This window comes from Giraffa tippelskirchi, chromosome 2 (assembly GCF_054371585.1).
Source record: "Giraffa tippelskirchi isolate mGirTip1 chromosome 2, T2T-mGirTip1v1.2.pri, whole genome shotgun sequence".
Taxonomy (NCBI): Eukaryota; Metazoa; Chordata; class Mammalia; order Artiodactyla; family Giraffidae; genus Giraffa; species Giraffa tippelskirchi.
This window is the reverse complement of record NC_137276.1, coordinates 37530387-37553532: the sequence shown is the minus strand read 5'-3', so window position 1 is coordinate 37553532 and position 23146 is coordinate 37530387. Positions and strand designations below refer to the sequence as shown.

General features: G+C 38.2%; 1 protein-coding gene across 2 annotated transcripts in view; it reads right to left on the bottom strand.

Moving 5' to 3' along the window:
* HTR7 (5-hydroxytryptamine receptor 7) overlaps window positions 1–23146 on the bottom strand; it is a 202589-nt gene that overhangs the window by 83999 nt on the left and 95444 nt on the right. For both annotated transcript variants that reach the window (XR_014072802.1, XR_014072805.1), the window contains one exon: window positions 2624–2758. The gene's annotated coding sequence lies outside the window, so the exon portion shown is untranslated. The remainder of the gene's footprint in view (window positions 1–2623; window positions 2759–23146) is intronic.

Here is a 23146-nt window from a genome sequence, read left to right as displayed (position 1 = left end):
CTTGAAAAATGCATTCTTTATCAAAATGTTAGCATAAAATGATTGGTATTTAACCCAAAATATATTGTATATATTTAAAGAAAAATATAATATATTTAAATACAACACACATTTAAAGAAAACAAGCACAAAATTCATTAATAGAAAATTTTAACAGAGTAATATAAAAGTATGAGTAATCACTTTTAATAAAATTAGACTAAAACAAGTCTTTCTTAACCAAAAACCAAAACCTGAAGAACATGAAAAAGCTTTTAAAAGCTACTTATCAAAAATACCTGGTAGAATCATTTTGTTAACAAATATTTTAATATATAAATATATATAGAATAAAGTTTGCTACTGAGGCCTGGAACAGTGTAAAGAAAAAGGAAATATTCCAAATATGTGATATAAACATCCTGACACTATTGCTAAATCTTACTAAACTAAAAGAAAGCTACTGACCAATCTCACTTGTGAATATCAACCAACAAATATCCTAAACAAAATGTTACTAGAAGAATCAAATAAGACACTGAAAGGATAGTGAGATAAGTCGCTTCAGTCGTGTCCGACTCTGTGTGACCCCATAGACGGCAGCCCACCAGGCTCCTTCGTCTCTGGGATTCTCCAGGCAAGAATATTGGAGTGGGTTGCCATTTCCTTCTCCAGTGCATGAAAGTGAAAAGTGAAAGTGAAGTCGCTCAGTATAATTCATTCTAGACTGCAAGGATAACATAATATAAGTAAATGTTCACATAATATTACTCTCTTACCTGCCAAAACATTTGGTTGATTCCAAATGTATTCCTGATTTTTTTTTTTTAAATTGTAAGGTAGGATGGAATGATTACTGCCTGAATAAATAAAATAAATACATACTGAAAATTAAGGTCAGTATTATGTTTAGTAGATAATGAAAATGTTTCCATTGAAGTCAGAAATAAGGATATCTTAGATCATCACAATTATTTAATATTGTTCTGAACATTCAAGACAATATAATTAATCAATAAAATGAAATAAGAGGTATACGTACTTGAGGGGAGGATGCAAAATTGTCATAATTTTTAGTTAATATAATTTTATACCTCTAAATGACAGGAGAACAAACTGTAAAACTTGTGGAACTATTACGAGTATCAGTAAGGTAGCTAGTTTTAAAATAAATACACAAAAATTCAATCAGTCTTTTATTTACCAATGATAACTAGTGAGAAAACTACCACATTTACAATAACAACAAAGAAAATGAAATAGAAAAGTAAAAAGAAATATGTAGTAATACAAATTATAAAGCTCTACCAATACACAAAAATTAACTACAAATGTATTAAAGACTTGAACACAAGACCTGAAACTGTAAAATTTCTAGAATAAAACAAAGGCAATACGCTCCTTGAAGCCTTGGCAATGATTTTTCAATCTGATACTAAAAATAACAAAAGCAAAAATAAACAACTGGGACTACATCAAATTACAAAGCTTCTGCATAACAAAGACATTTATTAACAAAATAAAAGGCAATCTGAGCATGGGAAAACATATTTGCAAATCATATATCTGGTAAGGATTTAATATCCAAAATATATAAAGAACTCACACAATTCAATAACAAAATCCAAACAATCCAATTTTAAATGCACAGAGGATATGAATAGACATTTTTGCAAACAAGATATACACATGGTCAACAGGTACATAAAAAGATGCTCAGTATCGCTAATTATCAGGGAAATGCTAATCAAAATCACAAAGAGATATCACTCATACCTGTTAGAATGCCTGTTATCCAAAAGACAAAATGTGAAGATGTGGAGAAAAAGAAACTTTGTGTATTCTTGGTGGAATGTAAATTGATGCAGTCACTAAGGAAAATAGTATGGAGGTTCCTCAAAAAATTAAAAATTACATGTGATATGTACTACCATATGATCCAGCAATTCCATTTCTGGGTGTTAATCTAAAGAAGACAAAAACACTAGCCCAAAAAGATATATGCTCCCCATGTTCATTGCAGCATTATTTTCAATTGCCAAGCTACAGAAGCAACATATATGTCCATCAATAAATGAATATATTAAAATATGTGATATATGTAATACATATGCATACAATGTTAATATTCTAGGCATTAAAAAGAAGGAAAGCTGGCCATTTGTGACAACATGGATCGCCCTCAAGGGCATTTTGCTTAGTGAAGTAAGTCAGACAGGGAAACACAAATATCATATGATCTCACTTACATGAGAAATCTAAAGAAAAAAAGCAAAACAAAAAAGTCTGTCTCATAGATATAGAGAACAGTTTGATGGTTGCTAGAGGTGAGGGGTGGGTATGGGTGAATGGGTAAATGGGGTTGAAAGGTACAAATTTCCAGTTAAAAAATAAGTCATGGGATGTAATGTACAATGTGGTGACTAATAATACTGTATTGCACATCTGAAAGCTGCTAAAAGAGTAGATCTTAAAAGTTCTCATCACAAGAAAAGAAACTTTCTTAGTATGCAAGGTGACAAATGTCATTACTGTGGTGATCATTTCACACTGTATACAAATACTGAATCATTCTGTTGTACACTTGAAACTAATACAATATTTTCTCAATTATACTTCAATAAAAATAAATTTAAAGACATACCTTGTTTCTGGATGGAAAGACTTGGTGGTGTAACGATGTCAATTCTCTTTCAAATAGACTACCAACTGTATGCAATTCCAATCAAAATGCAACAGGATTATTTTACAACATAACGAAAATTACTTTCAAGTTCATCTGCAAAGACCATAACAAAAATGAGAAAGGAATGGAAGGAAAAGGACACATGCTTTCCCTATTAGGTAGTAACATCTTGTATTTAGCAATAGTAGTAACAACAACAACAACAACAGCAACAACATAGGAAAAGACAGACTGCCAAGGCACAGGGCAGAAAATTCCAGAAGCAGATTCAAGTATCATGAGAGTATTGTTGGTTTGCAAACTCAGGAACTTCCTGGGTGCAATGTGAAATTGCCCACCGCCGCCCCCCATGTAAAGGCAAGCCACTCCCTATTGGTGGGTGGCAAATTTAAGGGACCTCACAGTGCTTGTTGTGGGTGGCTGCCAAATGAGGGGCTCTCTGCACCTGCCCCCCAGAATCTTAAAGGTTTATATAGAAGTCTGAACTGAATTCAGTCATGTACACACTCCAGATGGTCTCAAAACATAACTCTCTCAAAGCTGTGTCCTTTGAGGGCTTCCAGGTGGGCAGAGCAGGTGGTACATGCATTCTGAGGATGGAGAAGGAGGTGGAGAGCCTCTGATTGTCCGGATTCAGCTTGCAGGTCAACTGTCACGTTCTCTCTGTGACCTCCTCCAAAAAATGTATGATAAATGTGGCATTTCAAATCACAGGGGAAACAGTTGCTATTCATACATAATTTGGGGACAAGTGGAACCTTAAGGGAAAAGCTAAATGTCATAAATTCAATTCCAGTTAGATTAAAATTTTTAATAAATGTCAAAAGTGAAACAAAAGTCTAAGTAAACACTTTTAAAAACATCAGAGTAGAACAAGCATTTTCTAACTTGACACCAAAGCCAGAAACCATAGAAGAAAATGAATTTACATAGAAATTAAATACTTCCTGGCAGCTAAAACAAAAACAAAATAACACAATTATAGAGGTGTGAAAGACTTAGAAAAAACTATTTAGTAACACACAGGATGGACAAAGAGCTCTTACAAATCAACTATAAAAAATGGTCAAAGACTATGAATAATAAATTCACAAAAGGAGAAATTAAAATGGACAAAAAGTAGGAAAAGATGTTCAGTTTCATTATTTTCCAAAACACAAACAAGAACAACAAAAAAGAAATCTTTTTAAACCATAGGACTAGGATCAGATGAATGACAAAAAACAAATGTTGGTATAGAGGAAGCAGATTTTTACTCCCACCCTCTTAGGATTTTTCAGCATGGCCTGAGAATTAAACTAACATAAGATAGGTTAAAGGAGAAAAGTATACACATCCATGTTAAAATTTACATGACATGGGAGCCTTCATAAGGAATGCAGAGTAAAAGAAATAGCAGAACCTACATGCTTTTATATCAGCCCGAAAAAAAAGGAAGCAATTGTGAAAAGCGGTTCAGTGGCTCAGTCGTGTCCAACTCTTTGCTACCCCATGGACTGTAGTCCCCCAGGCTCCTCTGTGCATGGGATTCTCCAGGCAAGAATAGTAGAGTGGGTTGCCATTTCCTTCTCCGTGTGAAAAGTAACTACACAACATAAACAGGCTAAAATGAAGATAAGAATTATTTGAACAAAGTCTGTGTGTACAGATTTCTTTCTGCCTCAGTTCTGTGTCTTTGGTGATAAGAACATCTTCCTTCCTCCTGGTACAGAAAGGGCACCTTTCACAAGGGAGTTTTATCTCCTGCTTTCAGGAATAAAAAGGAGGGTCTGAACACCCATCTTGCATCTGCCATTTCTCAGGTGACTTTAATGCAAAATAATCAATAAATCATGTATTATGGGGTGACACACTCTGAACTCCTTCTTCAGCAAAGGAGATTGGGCTAAGAATGGATACAGCCTTTCTGGAAGGTGCTTTCATCAATCCATACCAAATTATAATGGCACATCTGATCCGGTCCAAAGATCTCATATGTAGAAATTCTCCACAAAAAGACAGTTACAAAATGGTGAGGGGTGGGGGGAGGGCATCAACAAGCTCATTGTTTTAATAATGATAAAACAACACTGAAATGAGACAAAACAAAATGTCCATCATTGGGTGATTGGTAAAGTAAATGAGAGACTCTGCTATCATTAAAATAAAAGAATGTAGTTTTACATCTTTTGAGGTAGAAACATGAAGTTAGCACATTTTTGACTGATGAAATAATAGGCTGCAGTAAAGGATGAATTCAATTATAAAGCATATGTCCACATATCTATACATGCATCCATGTACCTTTAGAAATCTGAATGTTTGGATGGTTACATTTGGTGATTTCATGATCTAAACAGTTTTTTCTCATTTGATATTTACTTATTGAGTACATGAATATGTATCATCTTAACTATTAAATATTAAGCTTTCTCAAAATCACTTTAACAACCAGTTCCCAACCCTACTTAGTTTTGTCCCTCTCTTGACACCAATACTACCACATTTTGTCAATACTAAACTGCGTTTTCTTTCTCACTAGGAAGCATCTTAAAATGTATGGCACCTCACAAATGTTTTTGGCCAGGAGACTGGCCAGGATGACATAGTTGTCACTGCCTGTGCAAACTTGGTTATAGTTATTCTTATTGCCATCACTTCAGTTAACTACAGATATCACTGGCACTACATCTGTTGAGTATAACTGGCATTCAAAATTGCTTTGGTTACTCTTGTTACACAGCTAATCACCTCAAAACTCGATGCCTTAAAACAACAGCAATCATTTTATCATCTCACAGTTTCTGTGGGCCAGGAATTCAGGAAGTCTTGACTGGATGCTTCTGGTTCAAACATCTCTCATGAGATTGCAGTCCCAGATTGGCTGGAACCAGAACAACTGAGGCAGAGGGAGCAGGAGCAGCTGGAAACTGGCAAAGCATCGATCTCTCTTCACTAGTCCCAAGACTTCTCCATGGAATCCTCCTGAGTTGGACTAGTTTGGGTTCCTCCCAACATGGTGGCCAGAGACCAGCCAGACTGTTAACATGGAAGCTCTGGGCTTCAGAGCAACTATTCAAGCAAACAAGGTGGAATTTGTAACATCTTTTTCAGAGCTGGCTTCAGAAGTCATGAGGCACCACATCAGATGCTGTCTATCGGTTACAGGCAAGTCACAAAAAAGCCTAGATTCAAGTGAGGAGAAACTAGACTTCCTCTCTTAGCATGGCATTAGTGAGGTGCCAGAAGCACATGTTGGACAAGAGCTGTTATCGTGATCACCTTTGGGGAAAAAATATTTGTCACAAAATGTTTTCCAAAAAATTATACTTTTGTTTAGCATTGAAATGTGAAGTTATCTTAAATCCAGAAAAGTACTACATGATAAAAACAAATTCCTTTTATATGTCTAACAGAGCTCTTTCAGTAGGTGTAATACAAAAATTTCAAGTGATAAGGGAACAGTGTCTCATAGTTTAATTGTCAGAATTTATTCTTCCTTGGGGTCTGTTGCAGAGATGTCTTCCATTCATCCACTTTCCACACTTCTCCTCATGAGGCTGATGCTTGCCCTCTGTGGATGTGTTCCTGTGCCCACTGGCTTCAGGTTGGGCTGGACCACTGGAGCAGCCTGGCAGGACAGCAGCAGACAGAAGGGAGGAAGGGAGGGAAGGAGGGGAAGAGCAGAGCATGCACTCACATAGTTCTCTGCCCATGAGCTCACCTGTGTCTGATGGTCCCTCTACAATTCTCTCCCCTTCCAGTAATATCCCCCTCCCTCAGTCTTTTATATGAAGGTGGTGACAGTTCCTCAGATGTTAGCCCTAGGTCTCTACACTTGTCGTTGTGGTTCCCCTACACCTCGGTAACTAGTGCCTTTGTAAATAAATTCTTGCCTGGTCAAGAGGTGTATAAAATAATGCTGCACCTTACAACTAATGGCATCTTAGAATAAATACAACTTTAGAACTGACTTTACTTTACTTTACATGTTAACAGAATGAACAGAGACTGGCCTGGACAAAGCCTATCTACTGAGGAGAGGTAGGCTGGTGAAGCTGGGAGCTAAGGGGAGAGACACTGGGCCAATTCCCTCTTGCAGATGGGCACAGCCACTGAGCTCTAAGGGCATGACCCACTGTAATATTTTCTATGTTGTAATTCTGTTGTACTACAAATACCCCTTCAGTTATGTTTGCTTGATGTTACAGCCTGATCTTATCTATGACATAAGCAAGGCCCAAACCTCCCCTTGTCTTGTAGAAGAAATAGAAAATCAGTAGGAAGGAGAGACTTGTTGCCCAAGCAAGAAATGACCTAAGAAGGATGAAGAATGCACATATACAAACAGATGACTGAGGGGATGGGTAAGAATCAGAATGAAGGAGGACATGGATGATTTCCCTGTGGGATCTCAGATCCTACCTGGGGAAGCTCTGCTGCTGTATGTTATTCAGGGTCTCAGAAGAGAGGGGAGCTCCATAAAGCTGGAGATGCCTGGTTTTCATACAGTTTTAAACCTATTTGTGAAAGTTGCTCAGTCATATCCAACTCTTTGCGACCCCATGGACTAATAGTCCGTGGAATTCTCCAGGCCAGAATACTAGAGTGGGTAGCCTTTTCCTTCTCCAGGGGATCTTCCCAACCCAGGGATTGAACCCAGGTCTCCCGCACTGCAGGCAGATTCTTTACCAGCTGAGCCACAAGGGAAGCCCAAGAATACTGAAGTGGGTAGTCTATTCCTGCTCCAGATCTTCCTGACCCAGGAATCGAACCAGGGTCTCCTGTGTTGCAGGCAGATTCTTTACCAACTGAGCTATCAAGGAAGCCGTTAAACCTATTTAGGTGAGCCTATTTCTGGAATATTTTTGGACATGAGCCCACTCTTAGTCATATCTCTGTATGGGAAGCAAGCCAGAACTTCCAAATCATCTTTAAATCTGTTCAACAATTTTAGCCATTTCAGTTCTGCCAGATACACCAGTGATACACTGCACTGAAAACAAGGCACATTCCTTTCAAGTAGAAAATGAGTAAAGGGTCACACTCTTGCTTTCATTTGATGCATTACTGATTCTTCTGAAACTTACCAAAAGAGAGCATGCAGACTCTAATTGGTTGTGGGAAACTGTTTTGTAAAAATTCAGTTAACACGTTTGAGTAAAACATTATTTCAAAGGTGACTGTCAAGTTATTTCAACAAAAATGCACCCTCTCTTTTCAATAATTCTAATTACTGCAATCTGTCAAAAAATAGATTATATTACCAAAAAGAGATTAAGAAGGATCATTAGGAGAGCCAGAGCTTTGGCACTATTTACACTAGAAGAGCTCTTTCAACTCCCTCCCTCTCTACTAACTTGTCTCTTTCCCAAATTATAAGAATCCTCTATATGCAAAGATCTCTGCTTCCACAATTGCAGCAGTTGTTACTTAACTTTTTTTCCTCTCGGTATTTATAGTATATCCTAAAGGTTAGCTGTGATGTTACATTTTGCCAAAGGTGCCCACCTCCCTTGGACATGAACTTCTCCAGGCTGATAATTCTTCAATGTTTTAGAGTTTTAAAAACTGTATTGGAAATGAGAATTATCTGAAAAATAATCCCATTCTGAGGGTTGTCTACTTTCATTTGTGAATGGATTAATAACCATAGTTATGAAAGTTTTAAAAAATAGATTTATCTTTAAATTATTCAGGTCTAGAAAATCCCACCTATCTGTTACATTTGTTTTTTAGTCACTAAGTCATGTCCACCTCTTTTGCAGCCCCATGGACCAACCCTGCCAGGCTCCTCTGTCCATGGAATTTCCCAGGCAAGAATACTGGAGTGGGTTGCCATTTCCTCCTCCAGGGGATCTTCCCACCCCAGGGATTAAACCCGAGTCTCCTGCATCACAAGTGGGTTCTTTACTGCTGAGCCACCTGGGAAGCCCACCTGCAACAATAACTCTGGGTAAATAGTCTCAGAAATTCTAATTATCAACATATGCAATATTTGATGCATACATTTTGTCATAATTAATAGGTACAGAAATAAAAAATGTAATACAATGTGGTTGGTGAGACAAAAATGTTCAGTTTCAAAAATCTGAACTTTCAGACCCTAGAAATAGACTGAGAAAGGTTTTACAATGTTCTTTCAGTAGAAGTTCTCTATAAGGTAGGATTCTCCTAGTTGTTTGTGTCAGAAACCCAATTCAAACTGACATCTTTCAGAAGATCAATCATGTCTAATAAGATCATTCTAAAACTCTAGTTATGATTTCTTTTCAAGAAAATATGTCTTTTTCTCAGCTGTCCTCACCAATGGTAGATAAATTTATTAAGTTGGTGCCCTTTTTTAATATTTGCTGTGGTGAAATGAAAACAAAAACATTTTACCTCCTATGTTAGTGTTGCTGTAAAACTGCATCCCCCACTGCACTGCAATTCATGTTGTAATATTGAAGAGATTGTTTAGATCCCAAACTCTGTGCTTTGCATGATCCAAATGGATGATTGGGAATTAGGCCAAATTTTCCCTTAATTGATTTAATTTACTAAATCTTTTATTTTTGCAGATAAGTTAAAAGCCAATATTGGAAAGCGTGCTACAATTAAATTGCTAAGAGCCAAGCAAACAAGTATAAAGACTAGAATTTGACAATGCACCCGGAAATAGTTTCAGGTGTTAATTTTATCTCCACATCTAAAATATATTCTAACATTGCAGACAGAGCCACTGATGAGGAAGTTGATGGAGTAATGGGGATGACAGGCCACACTCCTCATAGGAATTGCTGTCTTGAGCCAGAAAAGCAGCCAAAGCTGTCTCACAGGAGCAGATCTCCCAAAGACCAGGGTCCGAGGCAACTGGCCAAATCTTCCTGACAAACCTCAGCTGTTACCTAATTACCCTCATTCATCTTTGCTTTAAAAAGCTAGGGAATTCCCTCAGTTCTCAGCTCCAATGGATCTGGAGAGAGACCTGGCCCGTGGTGTAGATGGGTTTGGTTAACAGCGTGCTTTCAGATGCAGATGACCCTGGGGGTCTGCAAGTAACTGAACCAGGTCTAGTTTGAGCTACTGTCGACAACACCAACTTGTCACATGGTCTGAAATTTCTATCAATACTCTCTCAGGTTCAGACACTGATCCAAGGAATTGTCTGCCTCAATGTAACCGTGTACCTTGTAAAAAAGGGTCATTGCCTCTGAAAAATGGATTAAGGTATTTGATTAGGGTATTTGAACTAGCCGACAGTCAAGAGAGAGAAAAAGATGAGAGAATGAGACACAGGACAGGTAAGTGTTAATGAGGAGACTATAGAAAGGCACACATTGGGACTTCCCTGGTGGTCTGGTGGTTAAGATTCTGTACTTGCACGGCAAGGGGGGCAGGCTCCATCCCTGGTCAGGGAACTAGGATCCCTCAGGCCTAATGGCTACATCCCTCAGACCATGGCTAAATAAATAAGTAAGCAAACCTTTTAGGAAAACATGTATTGGTATATACAGCAATGAAAATGAATAAACTGTGACTACCCTGAACAACATGGCTGAACTGACAAAAAGAAAATTTTAAAAATAAAAAGAAAGGCACACATGAAAGGCAAGATCAGTTAGGGCAAGATCAGCAGGGTCTTCAGAGAAACAGAACCAGTATTTTTTTATATATATTATACATAGGTTATTAATACACATACATCATGAAAGTGAAAGTGGTAGTCACTCAGTCATGTCTGACTTTTTGCAACCCTCTGGACTATAGCCCACCAGGCTCTTCTGTCCATAGAATTTTCCAGGCAAGAATACTGGAGTGGGAAACCATTTCCTACTTCAAGGGATCTTCCCCACTCAGGGATGGAACCTGGATCTCCTGTATTGCAGCCAGATTCTTTACCATCTGAGCCACTAGAGAATCCTGTACCTACATCATATATATATAGATAGAGAGATAGATATATCTTTACATACACATCAACCAATATTCTACTCAGATATATATGTGTGTATACATAGATGTCTATGTCTATATGTACACATATATAGAAACAGAGAGTTGTATATACTTACATATATATACAACTCTCTGTCCAAGAGGGCTTCGCTGGTGGCTCAGCAGTAAAGAATCTGCCTGCAATGCAGGAGATACAGGAGACACAGATTCAACCCCTGAGTCAGAAAGATTCCCTGGAGGAGGGCATGGCAACACACTCCAGCATTCTTGCCAGGAAAATTCCATAGACAGAGGAGCCTGGTGGGCTATGGTCCCTGGGGTTGCAAAAAGTCAGACACGACTGAAGTGACTAAGCACATACATGTGCATATAAAATTAACTATTATAAGGAATTGCTCACATGATTATGGGGGCTGAGAAGCCCCATGATCTGCCATCTGCTAGCTGAAGACCCAGAAGAGCTGGTGATGCAGTTCAGTTTGAGTCCAAAGGCCTGAAACCAAAGGGCTGATGGTTCCAGTCCTAGCACAGGAGAAGACTGATGTCTCAGCTCAAAGAGTCGGGTGGAGAGTGAATTCTCCCACCTGCCATCTTTTTGTTCTATTCAAGGCCCTCAATAAATTGGATGAAACCCACCTACATTAGGGAGGGCAATCTGCTTTACTCAATCTATAGCTTCAAATCCCATTCAGAAACATCTGTATAGACACAACCAGAAAAAATGTTTAGCCAAAATATATGGGCACCCTGTGATCCACTCAAATTGATACATAAAATTAACCATCATAGGCAGGCTGCAATAGAAAGAGATAACCAGGAAAAAAACAACTGAGATACTGGGTATACCTGGAAATGCAGGAATCCAAGAAAAAGATTAGGAAGCAGGAATCACAACCTTTGTTCCCTTCACAGTGATTTGGGATTTAACCTTGAGCAACCGCTTTGGGGTATTCAGTGTAAGAGGAGGTAAGAAATAAGAGTGAGTCCCCTCTGAGTACAGATGCAACTTTCCAGGCCCACAAAAACAGTCAGTAACCAGTGAGATGCATTCTGTGAAAGGGAGAATGCCAGGAAAAACACACATCAGCTGGAAAGGTAACATTTATTACTTGCAAGTTAATGTCCTGGAGGGCCTTCGCAGGTGGCGCTAGTGGTAAAGAATCCACCTGCCAATGCAAGAGATGCAGGAGATACAGGTTCCATCTCTGAGTAAGGAAGATCCCCTGGAGTAGGAAGTGGCAACCACTCCAGAATTCTTGCCTGGAAAATCCCATGGACAGACGAGCCTGGCGGTCTGCAGTCCATGGGGCCGCAAACAGTTGGCCACGACTGAGCGACACACAATGTCCTGAAGCTCTGCAAACCTCAGTCCGTTTTCCCCCAAAAATGGATTTAACAGATTTTTAGGGTTGTTTTGAGGATTAGCAAAATGACTAGTGCATAATAAATAATCAATTAATGTGAGCTGTATTAATAGCTGCTATAACCACACACACACAATGCAAAAGTGTGGACCTTGGCCAAGGTCAGCATCTCACTCTCAATAAGTGAGATGACATATTTGACAAAGATCAACTCTTTGTTTTGTTGACAAACATTCTGATCAGCTACTTGGCCATGGGGACAGAAATCTGATACAGTGATTCTTAGCCAACTTTGTGTGAAGTGTCAATATTAGTTAAGCCAGTAGTTAATAATGTAGGACTTAGCCAGGTCTGCACTTAAAACTCGTATGTCTAAATATAACTGAAAACTGTCTAAGGGGACCTATGGGTTATTTCCTTCTACAAGCTTGCTGGATTTTTGGTACCAATAGTAGCATGGAGTCCTACAGGGCACTTAAGGGAGAGTTTGTGAGCATCCTGTGCATTCCTCTGACAAGATTCTATAACCATATATAAATGATTTCAATATTATTTCACATTAATCATGCTTCCATTCTAACTTCACAGATTCAGTCAGATGAATTGGTTTTCCAGCATCTTTGGGAAGAGCAATTTTCAACATCTGGAACTTGGATAAGTCAGTATGACCTGGAGCCCAATCTCACCTGGTAGGCACCCTCCAGGGCACCCAGGACACAATGAATCAGAGTTTCTGTAAATAGAGCCCAGGAATCTTTATGTTTAACAAACTCCCTCAGTTCAGTTCAGTGGCTCAGTCGTGTCTGACTCTTGTGACCCCATGAACCGCAGCATGCCAGGCCTCCCTATCCATCACCAATTCTCAGAGTTTACCCAAACTCACGTCCATTGAGTCAGTGATGCCATCCAACCATCTCATCCTCTGTCGTCCCCTTCTCCTCTCACCCTCAGTCTTTCCTAGCATCAGGGTCTTTTCAAATGAGTCAGCTCTTCGCATCAGGTGGCCAAAGTATTGGAGTTTCAGCTTCAACATCAGTCCTTCCAATGAACACCAAGGACTGATCTCCTTTAGGATGAACTGGTTGGATCTCCTTGCAGTCCAAAGGACTCTCAAGAGTCTTCTCCAACACCACAGTTCAAAAGCATTAATTCTTCTGTGCTCAGCTTTCTTTACAGTCCAACTCTCACACCCATACATGACTACTGGAAAAACCATAGCCTTAACTAAACAGACCTTTGTGGACAAAGTAATGTCTCTGCTTTTTAATATGCTGTCTAGGTTGGTCATAACTTTCCTTCCAAGGAGAAAGTGTCTTTTAATTTCATGGCTGCAGTCACCACCTGCAGTAATTTTGGAGCCCAAAAAAATAAAGTCAGCCACTGTTTCCACTGTCTCCACATCTATTTCCCATGAAGTGATGGGACCAGATGCCATGATCTTAGTTTTCCAGATATTGAGCTTTAAGCCAACTTTTGCACTCTCCTCTTTCACTTTCATCAAGAGGCTCTTTAGTTCTTCTTCACTTTCTGCCATAAGGGTGGTGTCATCTGTATATATGAGGTTATTGATATTTCTCCCAGCAATCCTGACTCCAGCTTGTGCTTCATCCAGCCCAGCGTTTCTCACGATGTACTCTGCATATAAGTTAAATAAGTAGGGTGACAATACACAGACTTGACGTACTCCTTTTCCTATTTGGAAACAGCCTGTTGTTCCATGTCCAGTTCTAACTGTTGCTTCCTGACCTGCATACAGATTTCTCAAGAGGCCGGTCAGGTGGTCTGGTATTCCCATCTCTTGAAGCATTTTCCACAGTTTATTGTGATCCACACAGTCAAAGGCTTTGGCATAGTCAATAAAGCAGAAATAGAGGTTTTTCTGGAACTCTCTTGTTTTCTCGATGATCCAGTGGATGTTGGCAATTTGATCTCTGGTTCCTCTGCCTTTTCTAAAACCAGCTTGAACATCTGGAAGTTCACAGTTCATGTATTGCTGAAGCCTGGCTTGGAGAATTTTGAGCATTACTTTACTAGCATGTGAGATGAGTGCAATTGTGTAGTAGTTTGAGCATTCTTTGGCATTGCCTTTCTTTGGGATTGGAATGAAAACTGACCTTTTCCAGTCCTGTGGCCACTGCTGAGTTTTCCACATTTGCTGGCACATTGAGTGCAGCACTTTCATAGCATCATCTTTTAGGATTTGAAATAGCTCAAACTCCCTAGATAACTCTTATTCAGAGTGAAATTTAGAAAAACACTGGGTATAAGATATAAGGTGGTATGGCTAATGTTAGAATTAACATTCTAATATCACAACTTTTCACCTTCAAACTCTGTGGTTGACACACTATCAAAATTCAGTCCCTTTTTTGCCTTACGTAAGAAAAATTTAGTTAATAGAATCATTCAAAAAATTAAACTCTTTTCTGTGCCTTCAGGTCAGCATCTGGATTCAATTTAACTGTAGATAAATGAAGAGCAGAAACACAGAGGGGGGACGTTCAGTTGTGTAAAGGCTCTGATTCGTGACCACAGGTAACTTCTCTGCATGTTTCTGCTACCCCAAGGTAGTTCTCAGACATGAGCTTTTCCTCACCTTCCCCACAGTACACCCTCCCAATATCACACTCATCATACATGCTCTGTACTGCCTTGCACACATGTCTTGCATACTTGGTGTCCTACACTTGTCACTTCTCAGTTGGGGAAGTACTAGGATTTCCTTAATTGAATAACTGCACACTTTCAGTCGACGACAGTCAGTTTTTGTGATTCTTTTTCTCTGTGTGATGTTTGCTCTGACCATATTTACTGAAATGCAGTTTTACATTTATTGAACTTAAAGGAAAAAACTGAACTTAACATTTTGTATTTTTTTCACTTCACTTTTCTTATAATAATCATTTTTATTGCTTTTTCAAATACATAGCTGTGTCACAGATTTAAAAAACACTCCTTCACCTAAGATAGTTTGCAAGACGGTTTGCAAGATGCTACCCCATATCACATCTTGTCAACAACTTCAGACAAAACACAGTTCTAATTTACCATGTTCTCACTTGCTAACTGGGAGGGGTTTGTATCTCTGTGGGATCTTCCTGACTCTTTTGCTTTCATCTGAGGGCTTCCCTGATGGCTCAGTGGGTAAAGAATTTGCCCACTGTAGGAGACACAGGAGACCCAAGTTCAATCCCTGCCTCAAGAAGATCCCCTGGAGAGGGGCCTGGTGGGCTACAATTCAAAGGGTCCCAAAGAACTGGACACAACTGAGCGACTAAGCATAGACAGCCATGAGATTCTCTAGGTCTATAATTCTCTGTGAATACAGTTACATTTCATTTTCCTACAGGTAGATTATTTATTTTGTCAATTATCCATGACAAACTTTTACATCTAACTGACTTTCTGCTGCCTCTCCTCATATCTCTTCCCCATCTCTCCCACTGTGAGACTGTGTGAGTCGAGAGAATAAAGAACATTTTAATAATAGCCCAATCAAAATGTAATTAAGAAAGGCAACTGGCACCAAAAATATCACATACTACATATCAAAGATAAATTCTAGATAATTCTTGCTGTCTCATATTTTGAATTACCACTTCTCTCCCCACTGAAATTTAAATATTTATATCAATATATTGAAGTATGCATTCCTTTCTGAACCTTCCTGTATGTGCCTTATTATAATAGACATCACATTTTATTATTATAATCATTTGTGTACCATTTAGCTTCCTTGCTAAACATTTACCTTCACAAGAATGGGATTCATTTCTGTCTTACCCCTGGGTTCTAGTGTTCAGATAGACTTTGACATATTAATAAATATCTATCTGATTGATGAGTGGATGGATGACTGAATTTCTTAGAAGAAACATGCTTAGTCTTTCATTTTTTTGTAGTCTTCTGAGTATTTTTTGTCCATTACCTTCCTTTTGATCCATAATCTCTGAGCACAAATTATATAGTTTGAATAGAATCTAAGATATCATACGTCTGTTGAGGGAACCATAGTTACAAGATGTCTCAGTTCTTTCTCAGCTTTTCGTAAAGTGCCAAATGCCCAACATAACTGTCATCTGTTACATATATTTCTGGTAAGTTATCAACCTCTCTCATTTGTTGTGGATTACCCATCATAAATTTTGCTTTCACATTTTTATTGATGATAATATCACATCTCTGTTGCTTGCACTGCATAAGCAGGGTTTGGGACTTTTTTTTTTAATGTATTTAGCCAGCAGGAGTTTAAATAGCAAAGTGTTTAAGAAATTATTTTTCTTCTCTAGAGAAAGTGTAGACAAAGCAAGTTGAAAGAGAGACTCAATTAAATAAACTTCTGTCTCTGGACACAAAATCCCAAGGTCTGCATGCCTCACACATAATACTAACAAGGCCTGCTTTTCTGGATTTACACTGCTTAGAGTAAGTTAGGAATGACATCACAATATGCATTACTCCCAGTGCTTCCAAAATGCACTGAGATACTGAAAGTTTCCAAATGGCTTCTTTGTACACTGTTAGGGACCATCTGGCTAGCTGGAGATAAACAAGTTTCAACATATGGGCCCTAACACATACACAGCACTGCTTCACTAGTGCAGAAAATTAACAAAAGGTCACTCTCTTGACATGACAAACTCATGCTAAAGAAGCACCACCATATAGTGGAGGGCCTGCCCTAAGTTGCACACAGGAGACCTTAATTCCAGGTCCTTTCTGCCCACTCACTGCACGTGGCACTTGATCACGCCAAGTCTCCTGGAGTTCCTCACCTGACAGTTAAAGAGTACCAAGTCAACACTGTCTTTACTCCTTCCTTTCCCTTAGATCCTTCCCTTTCTCTTTTTTTTTTTCTTCCTTCCTATGAAGGAATATTTATCAGTGTTTCAAGGTTCTCAGCATAAAGGCCTTTAATCTCCTTCTTTAGGTTTCTTCCTAGGTATTGTTTTTGAAGTGATTTTAAACAGGATTATTTTTTTAAATTTCTCTGATATTTTATTATTAGTATATAAAAGAAATGCAACAGATTTCTCTATATTATTCTATCCTGCTACCTTGCTGAATTCATTTATTATTTCTCATGGTTTTTGTCTGGAGTCTTTAGTGTTTTCTGTATAAATTAACTTATCATCTGCACACAATTACAATTTTACCTCTTCCCTTCAAATCTGGATACCTCTTCTTTTTCTTGTCTGATTACTGTCACTCGAACTTCCAATACTACGGTAAATAGAAGTGATAAGAATGGGCAACCTTGTCTTGTTCCAGGTTTTAGTGGGAAGGCTTTCAGCTTTTCACTGTTGAGTATTACATTGCTTGTGAGTTTATCATTAACAGCTTTTATTATGTTGAGATGTGTTCCCTCTATACCCACTTTGGTGAGAGTTTTTGTCATGAATAGATGTTAAATTTCATCAAATTTTTTTGTGTATCTATTGAGATGATCATGTGGTTCTGTCTTGTCTTTTGTTAATGGGATGTATCATATTGATTCATTTGTGTAGGTTGAACCATTCTTGCAATCCCTGGAATGAATCCAACTTGACTATGGTGTACAATCCTTTTTCTGTATTGTTGGATTCAGTTTGCTAAAATTTTGTTGAGGGTTTTTACATCTAAATTCACCAAACCTATTGGCCTGTAATTTTCCTTTTTGTATTGTCTGTCTGATTTTGGTATCAGGGTGATGGTGGCTTTTAGAATGACTTTGGAAGTGTTTCCTCCACTTCAATCTTTTGAAATAGTTTGAGAAGGATTAAGTGTAAGTTCTTCCATTGAAAAGGAAACAATGATAAAGGAAATTGAAGATGGTTCAAAGAAAGGGAAAGATACCCCATTCTCTTTGATTGGAAAAATTCATATTGTTAAAATGACCATACTATGCAAAGCAATCTGTCACTCTAATGTGATCCCTATCAAGTCACCCAAGACACTTTTCACAAAACTAGAACAAATAACCCTAAAATTTATTCAGAATCACAAAAGACTCAGAATTGCCAAAGCATTCTGTGGGGGGATGGAGGGAAGCTAGAGGCATAACCCTCCCAGACTTCAGACAATACTACAAAATTACAGTAATCAAAACAGTGTGGTATTGGGGCTTCCCTGGTGGTTCGGTGGTAAAGAATCTGCCTGCCAATGCATAAAACACAGGTTTGATCTCTGATCCCACATGCCACAGAGCAACTAAGCCCATGTACCACAACTATTGAGCCTGTGCTCTAGAATCTGCGAGTGGCAACTACTGAGTCCACGTGCAAAAACTACTGAAGCCCATGTGTCCTACAGCCTGTGCTTCACAACAAAGGAAGCCACCGCAATAAGAAGCCCATGCACCACAACTAGAGAGAAGACCCCACTCATTGAAACTAGAGAAAAGCCCACATAGCAATGAAGACCCTGCACAGCCAAAAAAAAAAAAAAAGTGTGGTACTGGCACTAAAATCATAGAGATCAATGGAACAGAACAGAGAGCCCATAAAGAAACCCATGGGCTTTGTAGGTGGTGCTATGATAAAGAATCCACCTGCCGGTGAAGGAAATGCAAGATGCCAGTTGGAACCCTGGGTCAGGAAGATCCCCTAGAGGAGGAATCACAACCCCCTCCAGTGGAATTTTCTTGCCTGGAAAATTCCATAGACAGAGGAGCCTGGCTGGCTACAGTCTATGGGGTCAGAGTTAGACACGACTGAAGGACTGAGCATACACGCACAAAGAAATCCATAAACCTATGGCCAATTAATCTTAGACAAAGGAGGCAAGAATATACAATGGAGAAAAAACTGTCTTTTCAGCAAGTAGTTTGGGAAAGCTGGGCAGCTGCATGTAAATCAATGAAGTTAAAACACACCCTCACACCATACACAAAATAATACATGACACCATAAAACTCCTAAAAGAGAACATAGGGAAAACATTCTTGTACATAAATCACTGCAATATTTTCTTAGATTAGTCTCCAAAGGCAAAATAAATAAAAACAAAACTTAACAAACAGGGCCTAATCACACTTAAAAGCTTTTGAAAAGCAACGGAAACCATCAACAAAAAGAAAAAAACAATCTACAGAATGGGAGAAAATATTTGCAAATGATGCAAACTGACAAGGGGTTAATTTCCAAAACATACTAACAACTTATACAATTTAATTTAAAATAAACAAACAAACAACCCAATCAAAAAATGGGCAGCAAACCTAAACAGACATTTCTCCAAAAAAGATATGCAGATGATCATGACATAAAAGCACATAAAAAGATGCTGTGTGTGTGTATATGTTAGTCGCTCAGTCATGTCTGGCTCTTTGCAACCCCATCGACTGTAGCCCTCCAGGCTCCTCTGTCCGTGGAATTTCCCAGGCAAGAACACTGGAGTGGGTAGCCATTCCCTTCTCCAAGGGATCTTCCCAACCTAGGGATCGAGCCCAAGTCTCCTGCATTGCAGGCAGATTCTTTACCACCTGAGTCACCAGGAAAACCCAGAAAAGATGCAAAGCATTGCTAATTATTAGAGAAATGCAAATCAAAACCACAATGAAGTATCATCTCACACCAGTCAGAATGGCCATCATCAAAAATTTGTGTCCAAATATTAAATGCTAGAGAGAGTATAGAGAAAAGGGAATTCCTACGCTGTCGGTGGGAATGTAAATTGGTACAGCCTCTGTGGAGAACAGTATGGAGATTCCTTAAAGAACTTAAAAAAGATCTGCTATATGATCCAGCAATAAGGATACATGTACTCAGTGTTCACTGCAGTGCTATTTATAATAGCCGAAGCACGGACCTTGCATCCATCAACAGATGAATGGATAAAGATCTGATACACACACACACACACACACACACACATTAGCTTAGTGCAAAAGTAACTGGTTTTACATTGCTGAACTTTGCTGTTTGATATTGGAATACATTCTTAAATAAATGTCATTATGTTACACATTATTTTAATCAGCATTTCTCACTTTGTTTTTTTGCTAATGATTTATTACTTGCTATTCATTTTATATTTATCTTAGACTATAGAAATGATATTAGACAAAAAGCAAATTCGAGTGATTTTTAAATTTCAGTTCAAAATGGGTTGTAAAACAGCAGAGACAACTTGCAGCATCAACAATGCATTTGGCCCAGGAACTACTAATGAATGACAGTGCAGTAGTAGTTTAAGTTTTGTAAAGGAGACAACAGCCTTGAAGATGTGGAACATAGTGGTCAGCCATCAGAAGTTGACAAAGACCAAATGAGAGCAATCATCAAAGCTGATCCTCTTACAACTACACGAGAAGTTGCCAAATAACTCAACATTGACCATTCTACGGTCATTCAGCATTTGAAGCAAATTGGAAAGGTGACAAATCTCGATTAAGTGGTGCCTCGTGAGATGACAGGAAATAAAAAAAACCTATCGTTTTGAAGTGTCATCTTCTCTTATTCTATGCAACAACAATGAACCATTTCTCAATGTGATCGTGACATGCAACAAAAAGTTGATTTTATATGACAACCAGCCGTGACCAGCTCAGTGGTGAGACTGAGAAGAAGTTCCAGAGCGCTTCCAAAAGCCAAACTTGCACCAAAAAATAGGATATCATCACTGTTTGGTGGTCTGCTGCTGGTCTGATCCACTACAGCTTTCTGAATCCTAGCAAAACCATTTCATCTGAGAAGTATGCTCAGCAAATGGATGAGATGCACTGAAAACTGCAACGTCTGCAGCCAGCATTGGTCAACAGAAAGGGCTCAATTCTTCTCCACAACAATGCCCAATTACATGTAACACAACCAATGCTTCAAAAATTGAAAGAACTGGGCTACAAAGTTTTGCCTCATCTGCCATATTCACCTGACCTCTCACCAACCGACTGTAACTCCTTCAAGCATCTCGCAACTGTTTGCAGGGAAAATGCTTCCACAACCAGCAGGAGGCAGAAAATGCTTTCCAAGAGTTCATGAAATCCCAAAGCATGGATTTTTACATTACAGGAATAAACAAACTTATTTCTCATTGGCAAAAATGTGTTGATTGTAATGGTTCCTGTTTTGATTAATAAAGAGGAGCCTGAGCCTAGTTATAATGATTTAAAATTCATGGTCTGAAACTGCAATTACCAACCTAATACACACACACTACATTACCACTCAGCCATAAAAAGAATTTGCAGTAACCTGGGTGAACTGAGAGAATTTCATACCAAGTGAAATAAATCAAAGAAAGACAAATTTTATATGATATCACTTACATGTGTAATCTAAGAAATATTACAAATGAATCCATTTATAATACAGAAACAGATTCAGACATAAAAAAGAAACTTATGGTTATCAAAAGGGAAAGGGACGAGGGAGATGAATAAATTAGAGTATGAGATAAACAGAAAAACACCACTATATATAAGATAAATAAGCACCAACATTTACTGTATATTATAAGGAACGATATTCAATTATCTTATAATAAGTTATAATGGAAATAAGCTGAAAAATATATATATATATATAACTGAACCACATTATTGTAAACGTGAAACTAACATAAAATTATAAATCAACTATACTTCAATTTAAAAAAAGAAATATTTTTTGCCTTCTATACAAGTTCCAAGCATTGTGCTTGGTGCTGGGAATATTGGTTAAAAAAAAAAGACAGTTCATGCCCTTGAAGAATTACTAAACAATGAGAAAACATACATAAAATCAATAATTGAGAACAGGAAGAAAAAATTCCAGGAAGAGGAGGAAAGCATGTATGAAGATACTCAGATAGGGAGGAGCATGGGCTGTTTAAAAAATTCAATGGGTTTGTAAACATTTCTATCCATTGAATTGAGAACTCACAGGACAACTGAAATGCTAAATGGAAAATTCTCATCATCCCCTGATGCCATTCAGACATTATATTTGTTGTTATTGTTGTTTAGTCGCTAAGTCATGTCAGACTCTTTTTGCAACCCCATGGTCTGTAGCCCGCCAGGGTTCTCATGGAATTCTCCAGGCAAGAATACCGGAGTGAGTTGCCATTTCCTTTTCCAGAGGATGTTCCTAACCAGGGATCAAACCTGCGTCTCCCGCAGAGATTGAACTTGCGTCTGCTACATTGGTAGGCAAGATTCTTTACCACTGAGCCACCAGGAAAACTTATTATTACTACAACAGCATAAACTATTTGAAAAATTGCCTGAATTTTCCATTTGTCTTGTTGAGGTAATGCCTATACTCGATGAATCTAATAAAATTACATGAAAATATGATCATCAAAAACATTTACAGGCATCTCAGGCACATGACACCATGGTAAATGCTTTAAGAATTTATGAAACAGTTTCCAGAAAACCTAGGTTCTATGAGTGCCTCCTGTTTAATATTTACAAAATAAAATTAAACACTAAGGCAACAGTCACTAAATTATCTCTTACAAGTATGCTACTTATCAAGTATCATTTCCCAGTATTCGGTCTTACCAGAAGATAACTGATACCCTAGAGTCAGAAGAGAGATTAGTTATAATAGTCACTGTTGCTGAATAGTCCAAAAATACATATAAAAATTTTAAGTGATTTTCCCAATTCTTAGTTAAAAGCTGTACCTTTGGTACAAATTACATCATAGGTGAAATAGTATAAATTGTTTGACATTTTTTCTCAGTTTCTACTTTTTCTTTTCCTTTGGCTGCTAGGCATGGAAAGTGCAGTATCCAGTGACCAGCCACTGTAACCAGAATGAGGCAGAGTTCAAGGGTCAAGGTGTTCAAGTCAGGCAGGATAAAGAACCAATTTTAATAACTAAAGTCCTAATAAGAAAAAATTAAATACATATGAAAACCTGAATCAATCCAATTAACCACAAGGCCCTGCCTTAAAGTACAGGAAAGAAACATGTCACTCCTTTTTAAGGTTTTTAACCTCTACTGTGCTTACTACACTACATGGTGACAAGCTGAGAAAAGTCTGCCTTTTGATGTAAATTCCTCAAAAGTAAGGACTTGCTTTACCCATCCTGGTTCCCTCAATGTCCACAGTGCTGAATGCAGCAGGAGCCTAACAAATGCTTATTAATCAAATCAAGGAATGAACAGTCACTATTTTTAAAAAGTTACAAAATGGATGCAATTAATTACAGAACTGTCTTAGCTACCTGTTAGGATTGCAGCAAATCTATAAAGTGTGCCATTCTGTTATTCTACATAGAGTGAC